Consider the following 13,711-nt stretch of genomic DNA (forward strand, 5'->3'; position numbering starts at 1 on the left):
AACAAATGTTCAGCAATTAACATTTTTCTGAGCCAGAAACAGTTCACTGAAATGTCTCAAGCTTGATGAGTGTTCTCTAATCTAAGCTAGAGGTTGTCAGCTTCCCACTTGGATTCCTAGTGGGTTTGTCCTGGAGCAAAGTCAATGCCAAACAGCAAAAGATTTTTGGTATCAAACTTTGTGGTTTGGAAGCTCCTTTCACATCTGCTTGTATCAGCAAAGGGAGCTCACATTATGAAAGAAAAAATGCTTTTATAATCTGCCAGAAGTAATCTTGGCATCTAAAATTGATATGGCTTTAGTCTTAGTTAGGATGGAATTTATTCCTGCTTCCGGTAAAAGAAAATGGATGCAATAAACATTTACAGTGCAACAAGATTATAAAATATGAACATAGAGATCCACAGCCTCCCCCTTTGCTAGTTGAAAGAGCTCTTCTGTTGAACTGTACACCTTCTTGCAGCTTGAAGGAATTTGTTTACTCTAATTCTCCAGTAATTTTAGAAGTTTAATACTACTGGAGAGATGTCGTAACATCTGACGTGAGTGTCTTGATGATGCTTCAAAATGTCCTGCAAACACTTTAATTTCCTGCCACCGTTTTCAGACTGGCAGGTAGAAATGAAAGCTTATTGTCCATTGCGTTTATATTTCTCTTGCATCTGAACTCTCTTGTGTTATGATGTTGACAGTCACTGCTGAGCTACCTTTTCCTTGTGGTAATCCTGTGGGACCCTGTCCGTCTTCTGCATTCGTGGTTTCTCTTGCCATGTACATCCTTAACCTAGAAGGTCATTCACACTCTTCTTTTACTTCTTATACAGTATGGGCATATATAAATATAAGTTCTATAGTAATTGAACATTTTTTCACTTTATGCAGTTGTCCTTTTTTATTCACTGCTAAGCAGACAGAATTTGGTCATGATACTGCTGACTTGTTCTTGCATTTTGTGTGTTCTGACTGGTTGTCGTAGGCAGACAACACCATGTGATCTCTAAAATCTTCACAGAGAAGAGAAAAAAACATTTGTGAGGCGAGGGTATTGATTCAGCCTATTGGCACATTAGCCTGTGGTTTATTGTGCTTTTTGACTGGTCACGGTGATATTATGCCATTGCTGCAATAGGTTTCTCTTCAGTGCAACGTATTTTTCCATAGCATCCCTCAAGCTCCCCTAAATGGTGGCAAAATAGGAAGTATTCTTTCCTTGCTGGTCAGTGTGGCTCCTCTGCCTTCTGTGCTTTCATTATCTTGCTTTGCAGTTATTTTACCCAGGGGACCCTAAAGCACCTCCAGTTCTCACATACGGTTGTATTGCTTGTTTATGTCAATGATTCTCTGTGGCTGACCACAGGGACAAAGCTGTAAAATCTATCTTTTTGTCAGGCACGGTGTTAATTTTCCACATGAAGAGATGCATCTGGGAGGCGCAGCACCAAATCATACTGAATTCTAACTAATCTCCCCTCTTCCCCCTAATCCCCCCTCCCTAAATACAAGAGCATGTACGCTGAGCATCATTACTGGCATGTTTATTAACTACTTACAGCAGGCAGCTGTGGTGTTGTATGTGGCCTGTGGCTGTGGAAGGACTCTGTTATTCGCCTGCTTGCTCTGCTGTGTGTGCTGTTCCCAGAAGTTTGCCTTGCAGCAGCTCCTTCAGGCACTGGAGCTGTGTCCAGAGCACTGGGTACCAGTCTCAGGGGTGTTGGGAGGGAAGGGTTTGGTTTGATTTGGGTGGGTCTTCTTTTCGCGGGGTGGTGGTGATGTTTGATGTGCTATGCTCCTCCTTTGTGAAGGTGAAAATGCGTTCCTGAGTTCTGCATCCCTATGCCATGGCGGTGCAAGACACAGGACTTCAGGTTTGTTCGTGTAAGTATATTTTCTGCTCCTCTTCTTCCTGCCTGTTGCTGCTTCTTCTCTCCCACTTTGGAACTGGAGGTAGCCAGTAGATCAAAGGAAGTGATTATCCCCCTTCTGCTCACTTGGTTAGCATCCAGTCCTGCCCATCCTGGGAGGAAGCCAGTCAACTGGACCAAGGCTGCCAAGGAGGTCAGGGCAGTGATTGCTCCGGGAGGAGAGGCTGTGGGCCTGGGGCTTGTTCAGTCTGGGGAAGGGGGAATGGCTCTGGGGGGACAGCCATGGCCCCTGGCACTTGTGGGAGGTGGCTGAGAGGTACAGTCTGGCTCTTCACAGCATCATGGGAGAATAAGAGGCGAGGGGCATACAAAGAAATGAGTGGGAAAGATTCTTTCGCTGTGAGCATGCAGTTCTCCAGCTGAGGCTGTGTGAGAGCTGATGAGCACAGCAGGCCACTTTAGTCCATTTCCCACTGTATTCCTGTTGCTGTGTCTTGGTATACTGCGTGTCTCTTGTGTGTAACATCATTCCTCTTCAGTGCGTGATTTGCTACAAGTTGCACATCCTTTTCTAAAGAAAAAAACCTCCATAGTTGAAGATTCCCATGAGAGTGTTGTACCTGATACCTGTCCTTGCGACTTCCCGCCCAGTGCTTAGAGGCAACTTCTGCAGTAGCTGCTTCTACATTCTGTTGTATTTTTGCTTTTCCGCAACATAATCAAGGTGGCTGATTTGCAACTCCCATTTCTCCATGTCTCTGCTTTTGTAAGATTGAAGCTGATTTTTTCACTTACCAGTAGCTCATTTCTTTTTGTAATAAACTGTAACAGTTCTGAGATTTATTCAAACTTTTACTTAAGGAGTCAGATGAAGTGTATGAAGACCAGCTGGTACAAAGAAATGTCACCAGTAATTTCTAGTAGCTTCCTCTGGCCGTCTTCTAGGGTATTCTGTGCTTTTCCTGGTCGTATTAATTGCAGTAGCAACTCGGTCTTGTCAATGGAGACTGACGTAAACAAGGTTTTATGTTGTTTGGACTTCAAAATGTAATTTGCTGATGCTTTTGCTCTTCTTTGTGCAGCAGTCCTGCACTTGATTTGCTCTTCCTCGTCTGGCTAATCTGCTTACAGATGAGACTTGGTTTTTGTGAGCCGCATCTCATTTCATGGCTTAGCTTTTCTCACTAACGAGCATTGTTTTTGTTCTTCCTGCATGCTTTCTTCTTGTGTGAGATCGGTGAAGAAGGTCTTATTTGGGTGGCATAGCAGGCTGTGTGTGACCCAGCCACCACAATGCAAATGGATGGAGTGTACGATGTCTGAGTCTGCAGGTTTTTTGCACTGTGTTTGCGTGGGTTGGAAACTTGTAAGTACCGCCTTCGGCAGAAGAAAGGTGGTTTCAAAGCTGTTGGATAATTAGGAAGGAAATTCTGGATTATATTCTCACTGCAGTGGATATTTCATATGCTGAACATATTGGTTCCAGCTTGGGGCAACATAATTTAATCTTAAACAGATTTTGAAAAATACAAATATATGAATTCTTGCTTTTTTCTGTCTCCCATTTTCTATATTGTTTTAACGGTTTTAACAAGTATTATCAGTGATCTTTTGATTTCAGGGCAAAGCAATTTTTTATTTAGAATTAAAAATGCATGGAAATAAGAATTTCTTGCATCTGAACTTTTTTTCTTAGCAGCCATGGTTAAGCTTCTAAACCACTGCACATTAATTAGGTTTATTGCAGTGTGCCATGGTGTAGACTTATTTAAATTCCTAACATACGGATCTAATTTTCTATCGAGATGGCAGAGAGAGAAAGAGAATATGTAAAAAGGTGTTGCACTTTTCACTGCTCCGTTATTGGAAGGTGATGAAATAGAAATCAAACCACCCTAAGTGCAAGGGTAATGTGCATTGGGTAATATTCCTTTTAGCCTCAACTGTTTTATTCAGGCCTTTTTTCAATGTTATTGAAAGTGATGCATAGTAATTAAAATGTGATGATTTTTCCCTTCCAAGTAAGCATATACATCCTATCAAAGAGCAATTGGATGATCTTAGGTAAATTAATTTTCCGCATTCAGACACGTTATCTTCTCCCTGATTCATATGTTGCTATAGCAACAATTGACTTCACTAGGCCTGACTCAGCTCCCAAAGAAATATGAAATGCCCTGGTTTATATTTTTCTGGTGTAAATCATGGAGGTGACTTCGGTAGCTGATCTTTATACTGTGACTTGTTTTTTTGAACTTGAAAATAAACCAGTTTAATTTTCCCAAGTTGAATACATTCCCTTTCTTCCATGTTTACATTTTTATAGTGTTTTTGTTAGTGTGACTAATTGAGGTCCAGAATGAAGAATAGAAATGTGATTTTTAAAAGGTGATTTAAAAGGGCAATTATACTTCTAAAATCTTGTTTAAGATATGTACTAACTTCTGTCAGTCTCCAAAACAGACATCAAATGGCAAAAAAATGGATGCCATTTACAAGTACGCAGGTAAAATATAAGTATACAAGATAAATGCCCACATTCACTCCCCCTGAAAAGCAAATAGGTCACAGTCCTGGGACAAAGAACATGTAAATAAAATAAACAGCAATATCCTTGATTACAGCAGTTAGAACTTACTGTGGTGCGTTCTTGGATTAAAAACATATTAAAGGTTATCTAGTGTTATACTAAAAGCAGAAATTATATTTCATATATGTATGTGTGTGTTCTTTCAGTGAATTAAATATATTTGCTGGGCTTTAACAAAACAAGGATTGGACTCTCACTGTTGTCTACAGAAAGTATCCAATGTATGCCCCAATGTAAGTTCTGACCTTTAAACGTGAACAAAATATGATCTCAAGGAAAAACCTTTTGAAAGTCAAGAGTAAAATCCTGGTCCCACTAAAATCTAATATTTTCATCTGGAATGCATACAATGAAGTGATTTTCTTGTTCTTTTTAGGTCTAGAGGAAACTCTCACTGAAATGTGTAAATAGTAACCTAAGATACCACATCACAAGGTAAAACATATATAGCAGAGTTTGATATTTTGTTTTCCTAACTTGTGCATTGTTTGCCAACTTCATAGATTTTTTTTTTTTCCCCCCTCCTCCATCCAATGACCAGAGTAAATGAACAGTGAGTCACAGGATTGAGCTAGATTCTTCATGGACTGTAGACTACAGCCATATGGTTTTCTTGTTAAAATGTATTTAACCATCTAGTGATGCAGGAGCCAGGTGGAAAGGTACCTCACTCTTGCAGAACTGTATGATGTCTCCATTGTGTCTGTAGGGAAAGTATGTCAGCAATGAAAGAAAGAAAGAATAAAAAAATGCCACAACTTTGTATTAGCTTTAAGAACAGAATACTTATGGATCATTTTTCTATAGTCTAATACTTTGGAGAATCACCTGTGTGTCAGGCAGTTGTGCACGGTACGTAGTGCACAGTCCACAAAGGATTTTTGGTGTCATCTATAATATTTTACAAAATAGACCTATAATGATATGTTACAGTGAGGAGAGCTCCCTTTGCACTATCAGGAGTTTGGACCCCTTGCCCCAGAGGGTTTGTCCTGTTATAGCTCATCACTGGGTTGTGAACCTGTTATAACTATGAACCTGATGACCCTTTAACACTAGCTTTCAAGACACCATGGACATTCCATATGTCCTCTTCCCTATGGGGTTTTCTAGTGAGATGTAGTAGTACAGGGTTGTGTTGATGTGAATCATTATGCCTTTGGATGTGGAAGCATGTCTTAGTGCTCCTTGATACGGTGAAGTCCCAATAAAATCATAGTTGATACATTAGAAATAATCAGCGTTGTTACTGATGCTTATAGAAGACAAGTGAGGGGAAAACAAAACATAATCTGGTCACATCAAGGTCAAATATAAAAGCTCAAACTTGCAATCGTTTGCACGTATACCTGGGTGGCAGGTACGTGGTCTGCCTGCTTGCTTAGTTTTCAGTTACATTAATTTGAGCTAAAGCATATTAGCTTTCCTCTAGAGGCATTTTCTTAAAGTCTTCTGGGACTGTGCATATTCACGTTCTCTCCCCGAAAGGTTGCACAGCCTTAAACTGTTCCCATTGAGTTGACAGATGTCTCTCTGGATATGGAGATGTTACTCTGACAGGTCAGGTACCATTTTCTGTTCTTGGCTGACTTCTTAATTCCTTGCTTTGCTTGGAAAAAGTACTTTTCCCTGGCTTGTGAATGACTTTCAAGTGTTGTGGGTCACTATCCACCCACCTTTATTTTATCAACCCATAAACTGACAGGACTACAAATGGATTTAATAAATGTAGTTTATGGCTGCCTCTTGACTGAGACCAGGCAACGATATCAATCAGTTTGTGGTGACAAAATGCGGGATGCTGAAAAATTTGCAAAGCTAACTCTTCTGCATTTGCAGCAAAAGCACTTGTAATTGTTAATTAAACCAGACTAGGTTACTTGATACTCGTATGTCAAAGTTTACAGCAAATTGCATTATCTAGCAGGTAGTTCAAGCTCCTGCATCCCTTTCACAGCAGAAAGGCTAAACCTATAATTTGTGTGTACTGTTTATGAGGCAGTGACCTTGCATGGAGTTTTTAAGTATGTATTTAAGAGTTCCTTTTACAGCTTTTCACCAGTTATTAACAGAAATAATTTAATTGAGTTCTAGAGTAGATTTTGTTTCATTAACTTATCATTATGAACTTATAATGGATGCTCTAATTAGGCAGTGTTTCTAGTGTGAATATTTAACTAAATCAAAATTGGGACAAATATGTTCAACATGCTTACTAGCTCTTACTAGAGGCTTATTGTGCATCCATAACCTGCCCAGAAAAAAAAGCAAGCAAGGAAATTTGTCTGAAATATAGGGTGTAGCTTTCATAAGCTTTTCCTGAGATACTGATATTGAGGTAATATATGAAGGCTGGCTTTTGAATGCTGAAACACTTCTGCTTCTGCTTCCCCTCCCTGTTGTAAGAAAATGTTTCAATATTTCCCAGTCAAAACTCCCAGAATTTTTTTTGGCCATGAAGAGTTGTCATGGTGATGTTTTCCTCTAACCTACGAAGGAAACTAGTACTAGTATTAGAATCCCATGAAATTAAAGCTTCAAGGCAGGGGTCTTTTCTCTCAGGGTCATAGCTTTCCAAAAAAGCAGGTGAAGAAGCTTTTTTTTATTTAATCTGTGCCAGGAATAATTTTGAAGTCTCTTTTAAAAATCCTAATCTGGGTTTATGTTTTTTCTATTTAAGGTACTTTGCAACCTTGAGCAGTAAAATTGTAACAGAGGTATCCAACCATGGGACAGATATGGCCCCTGGAATAAATCTGCTGGTCTTTCTCTTCCAGCAGCCCCTCAGGCAATGTCAGAGAGCGGGGTTTAGAAGTCGGCAAGTTTTTTGGGTCTCTTCAACCTTTCTCCCTGCCACTTTCTTTCCTGTGGGCACTGTGTTTGCTTTCTCCTCCTGCCCACAGCAGGCACATAATTCCCTTGTGAGCCCAGCGCAGAGATCCCATGCAGCAGGGCAGGTCCCTTTCTGTAACATCCAATTACAAGACCGGAGAGAGGTTCAATCTCTGTACTATGGCCAGAAAACTGCCTGCCATGCGATAGTGGTATCTGCAGGCAATATGTGCAAGTCCAGTCTGTGTATGAAAAAGGATGATGAAATAAGGTGTTTGGTTTTTTTTTTTAACTTTTATTGATTCTATGGGGAACTGCATGGGCTGCTTTGGTGGAGGGATAATTTACTACACATAAAGCATATGCATAAGGATGGCAAATTAAGAACACATAGGTGATATTAATTCTGAAACTGCCTAGTCTTTGAGTGCCTAAATCTGCCAAGGCAATGTTCTGTTGAAGTAACGTTTTGATGTTACATATAGATACTAATACATTCACTTTTTTGAGGATTCATGGAGTAGTCAGTAGAGAATCAGGAAATGCTTAGGGAGATGAAGGATCAGTGCCAGTAGTGGCCATTCTGATTGAGAATGCAGGTGAAGTCATTGCATATGTTACCTACATTATGAATTAGCCCAGCAGTATATACACACATGGATACCTGTGCACAGTTTAGAAAATATGTGATTGGACAGAATGTTGATGTATTCTTTTTTTTTCTCCAAGAGTATTCTGAATAATTTTATTTCCTCTGATAGTTTCTGTGACAACTTCTCACCTTTGTAAACCTGTATTAGCTTTGCTGTGTTTTTGCCTAAAGTATGCATGTATCAGAAATAATGTTTTGAGATGCATCTGCTAACCTGTCAAAATTTGATTGCTGTTTGTAATGAGGTGGGATTAACAGACTACAATTTACACATTGTTTTCTTACCTAAAAAACCTCAAGTGTGCAAACTGAAAAATAATGACAGTCCCTTTTGGAGTAGGGAAATGTAAAAGCAAAGAAAACAAGGGGAAAAGTACTTGAAATGCCTTGTCTGCATAGGGGTTAGCATTTATTTTTTTGATGCAAGGTTTGAGGAGGTGTCACTGCATTGATGATTTATTTTCTTCAGCCAGCAATGCCCAGAGGGCCAGTCGTCATGCGGCAAGGTGCGAAGGGGCATGTAGCAGAACTGGGATGGACCGAGCCTCCCAGGATGTTATAATAGTCCCATTTGCTTAGCAGTTATGTGTCTGTTCATGGTTCATTAATTTTGATGGTACCTAGCCTGCTAGTCTCTTCCATCAGCTTCCCCAGAAAAAAACAATGCTTCGTTCAGGGTATTGTATTATGATCTGAGTGTATATTCAAAGTTTATTGAAACAATTCTGTGTTGTCCCCTGTCCCATCCTACCCCCCTCTTACCCCCTCCACCTTTGTAGGGTATTTGTAAAGTATTAAATTACCATTGCAATTTTCTTTGTTTCGTAATAGTTTATGATTTTTTTTTTCTTCCTGCTGGTATATTTGCAGGGGAAAAAAGATGAAGTTTGCATGTAGTAAATGCTGTTCTCAGTAGGACTTGTGAATAGGAATCATTAAAAAAAACTAAACTGGTGGTCATGTTCAAATATCACAGTTTAATTACCAGCCACAGGCTTTAGAAAGGAAAAAGGACTGTTTAAGTCATCTTTGCTTCTGGCAATGTCAGACTTTCTGCTTATTGTACATTTTCTATGGCTTTGTCCAGTTTAATTATAAACCTCTAATTAGCAGTTCAAGGTAAGTAAATTTTTCTAACAATGTATGTTTCTCAGTGGAATCTTAAATACGTTTGGAAAGTCAAGCTGCATAGGAAAAATGCTCTCTCCAGTAGTTGTTATTTGCAATGCCTTATAAATAACATTCACATATGGACCTGGACTCAGTAGAGGAATATTTATGTGCTAGGCTTCAGGGAGTAGTTAAGCTGGAGACCGCCGCATGGCAGACTGTGAGGGAAATAGTGTTTTGTGCGTGCGATTGGCGTATTTTTGCCCTCTTGTACATGTGTGTTGAGTGAAGCTGGACAATAGCAAAAGCAGATCCCTTTGAATCTATATAAAGCTAGAAGGTTTTACTGTGGGTAAACAGTGCAGCCCCACTGAAGAGTGAAGGGTGCAGTGCTATCATTTTGGAATTGCCCCCCACTAAATTGGGTCCAAGCTGTATGAGGATAATTAAAACAGTAAATATGCTCGAAACAGAAGTTGCTAGATAGAATGACTCAATACCCCAAGGACTGTATCTGAAGGGTTTCTGCCTGGGATAGTGTCTGTCCCTGCTGGGAGCCAGGCTGCACCCACCAGAGGTTCTGGTCTGGAGACCTCAACTCCAGCAGTCCAGTTTGTGCTGTGGCAGCTCAGTTAGTTGCAGCCAGGGTGGCTCACTGGTGTTGGCGCTTGCTCACTTCTGGAGTCCGTGTGACTCCAGAAGCTGGAGAACTGGAGAATAAAGAAAGGTCAATGGCAAAACTGACATCAGGATGCATGACAACGCTATCTTTTCTCTCTCTCAAATGTAAAATAAAATACATATGAAATAAAGTCTTGGCCTCTGTCTGAGAATAACTCTGATTTTATTCAGCTAGGACTCTTGTTTGTCATAAACCTGTGAAAATACATTATCCACATTTCTATTATAAATATGTAACAGTTCATTGCTGATAAAAAAAAAAAGTAGGGATTTTGTGGCCTTTTTTTTTTTTTGCCAAATGATCCCTCCCCTACCTTTACTGACTTTTTTCTCCCCTTATTTTCTTGTGTGCACAAATGTCTGTCATGTGTCCTTTCATCATATTCTCTCCCCCCCATCTATTTAAAGTGTCGCAAAACTGGACGCTGAAGGTAGGTTGAGGATTTTTCCAGTTACAGTTTCTAAAAATAATAAGGCAGTACTGACTCGGAGACCATGTTAAAAACAACTAGAAGGGGGAAAAAAAAAAAAAGATGCTTAGGTTAAGTATAGGCTTAATGTTGGTAGCTAACTATGCTTCTCCTTACAATATGCGCTTCAAATTTACATGATTTTTAGCATTTACACTAGCTGTGTGAATGCTGCATTGTTGTTAAACTAACTATTCTGAATTAGTCCAGTCTTCCTAATGATGAATTTTTCCAAAAAATTTTTAATCTAACTATTTTTATTGACTTGACATTATTTTCTCCTCTCATTTAATGAATGCAGTAGGGGGGGAAAAAAGATAAAGAAGGTCTTCTCAGCAGAGGAAGGTCAAAATGCTCCTTCAACACTGTGCAATGGACACTTTCTAACTTTGCACTGAAGGAGCTAATTTACATGAGGAATAGCTGAGCTTGTGGCAAACCCAGTAGGGGCCATGAAAATATCTGTGCTTAGGCTACAGCCTAAGTCTCTCATGGAAGTTCTTGCAATTTTGTGTGCTTCAGATTATTTTTTTTTTTCTTGTATCCTTCATCCAGCTGATGGGTGTGGGTATGATCTTTTACGATGGCTTGAGGTATCTAATTGTCAGCTCCTTCCTCTCTTCCTGGCCACCGCCAGCAACTGAGCAGAAATTTCTTTGCCTCCCCCATGTCTCTGCTGAAATGACCTTGAATTTCTTATTGCGAGTGTTAAAATGGCTTCCCAAACAAGTTCCTGAATACACCTAAGAGTACGGTAATAAAGGACGAATTGGCTCAAAACATGGGCTGAGGTGAACGCAGGTCTGTGCAAGTATTAGCACCTTCCTTTGGGGGAAGCAGCGCAGTCCCTGTGGTGCAATACCTCAGTTTACTGTGCTTTTGACTTGTTTTGTTGCTGACACTATTTTGCAATTGCTGTGCTCCCCAAAGGAAGGTGAGTGCAAGCTCCTTCTACGAAAGGTGACTGTTTTAATTTTTCTTGGTCTGCATACAAGTTGCTCAAACAAAAAAGGATTGGGGGAAAATTTTTATATCGCCTGCATCTTTTTTTCAATGCTGTCATAATCAGTGTAAATACCAGGGAAGAATCCCTTTCATGGAAAGGTTCTAGGTTGGGCAGTTATAAAGGAATGAGCTTTCCAGAACATCAGTGTTTCTCTGAATAAAGCTATATTTTTTTGTTTGCGATGATAATTTTAGTGATTAAAATGTAATTAGTGACTAAATAGGTAAGAGCGAAACAGAAATCTCAGTGGCATGAGAGGTTTCTGACTCCTGGAAGGGTGTTAATCCCATTTGAGAGTTTTGGGAGGGGGGGAAAGGCAAGAGTAATTATCTAATTAATAGGCATCAGGGTCTGCTTTCCATAACTGCTTTTTAACTGGTGTGTTACAGTTATTGGAGGTACGGTTGCACACTGCAAAAACATAAGGGTAAACTTGCAAGTAGGGCAAGGCACAATTAAAACTGAAAATTGAGACTTGTAACATTAATTAGAAAATCATTAACTACCGTTTATGATAATACGCCTTCATGTCTCTCCTTCCTCCTCCTGGCCCTTCCCCTCTTGAAAAAACTAAAAATTGTAATTTATCACTTCATGAAGGAAAGTGCAATTATGTTATGCTTCCATACAATCTCATAACGACTTGGGAATTGAAACCCCTGTTTCATTTCATCCTTAAGAAGTCTAACATGTTCTTATGGCTGAAGGGTGTGAAAAAGCAAGAAGATGGGGACTGGATAGAAGGAAATGTTTGAGGAGAGGTTTTGGATAAAGAAGCAAATACTGTAAGTCTCTGTCAATATAAAGATTAGATTGGGATTAGATTGTTTTCTTGGTAAGCATGATTTAAACATGGTTAATTTAATTTGAGAAAAGCTGAAAGAGACGGGTGAATATGACCTCAGAATATACAACTGGTGGTCTTGAATTCAGTGAAAATGCACTCTGCCGAAAGTACATGAAAATGTGGGTGTTTGCAAGACTTTTTTTTATTGGGAAATATAAGAGGGGATATTTATTACCGGGAACTACAAATCAAAGTTATTTTTGATTCATCCACAGCTGGCATGCACACTACCTATTATTTCTGATAATACATTCTTTCATTTAATGGACAATGTGAATATTTAGTAACAAAGAAAGCTTTCAGGATTTCAAGGCACTTCATTAAGAACAGTGAAGGTAGAATTGAGTAAAAAATCACCTCATTTGTTGTTTTTCATTTGGTTGGCAAAAAGACAAACAAACCACTATTCCTGCTTAGAATGCCAACAGGCTTTACTCGTTCTCTGAATTGATGATAATTAAGAAAATAAATGTTCTGAGGTTGGTCGTGATTTTGTGTGTGTTGCTGTGATTGGTGTTTTAAAATATTTTGACTTCTAACGAGGTTTTCAAATAAAGGTGGTTTATTTTTTTTTTTAATGGGAAGAAGTCGCACATCTCACTTTGTGTGGGAGCTACCTGCGTAGAATTGTGGTGTATGGTGAGCTTTTTTGTTTGTTCTTTGGGTTTTTTTTTTTTTTCTTGTAAGTGAGAAGCACGGTGAGATTTGAAAAACTTCTCCATCTATAGGTGGATCCTTATTGGGTACAGGATATTTACACACACCCACACCCACCTGTGACCCGTTGCCACCACCAAAAATAGATTTTTAGGGACAATATAGCTTGCTTGAGGCAGTTGGACGGCACTTTGGCACTCCATAAAGCATTTTGATCCTCTCCAAGGAGCCTGTGTTAGAGCTTGTAGGGAGCACAGAGAGGACAACATGGTCTTCACGTGGCTGAAGAGAATGTAAAGATGATGGCTTTCTGTTCTTGTCTCATGGATGTCTTTGTGCTGCCCCCATCTAAGCTGGTTTTGTCACCTTGTTATTGTGTCTAACATAATCAGAACTCTCCTCTAATGTGGTGTGGGTAATTGATTTAACTCTGGGCTGTGAGAATGACCGATGAATTATTCTGCTTGGAGATGCTCCCTCTCCCTTGCTGAACAAATACAGTGACCAAAGATCCAGTGTTGGCAGCATGCCAGCAGATGATCTCTAACCATGAGAACATCTACTTGAGTTCGGCTAAACTGGCTTTGTGCTCATCTCAAGCACTAGGTTTCAGTCACATTAAGCTGCTTGAATGCTACAGGAAAGGTCAGATGAGCACCTGATCTGGTCTGTGTATGTCAGGTGTCTGCTTTCACTAAGCCTTGGTAGACTTCATTCCCTCTTCACACTGTCTCACCCCTGAACCTGCGCTGGTATTTGCAGCACAGTGCTATAGCTTTTTGGCCTGGTGGGAAAGCCAGAGCTGGCCGAGCTGGACTGCAGCTGCAGTGTTGTCCCCAGTCATGGCAGGCATGCACGTTCACAAGGCCAGGAGAGAGGCGGTGGAGGTATTTGGGAACTAGGAGGCTGTCTATTTGGCAGAAAGAGTTGGCTGAAGGCTAAATCAGAGGACTCCTGCCCTTAGTCCTGTTATGTAAAACCAACTCAATGTTTGTTTTAGTGTG

Source organism: Rissa tridactyla, chromosome 3, assembly GCF_028500815.1.
Source record: "Rissa tridactyla isolate bRisTri1 chromosome 3, bRisTri1.patW.cur.20221130, whole genome shotgun sequence".
NCBI classification, from domain to species: domain Eukaryota; kingdom Metazoa; phylum Chordata; class Aves; order Charadriiformes; family Laridae; genus Rissa; species Rissa tridactyla.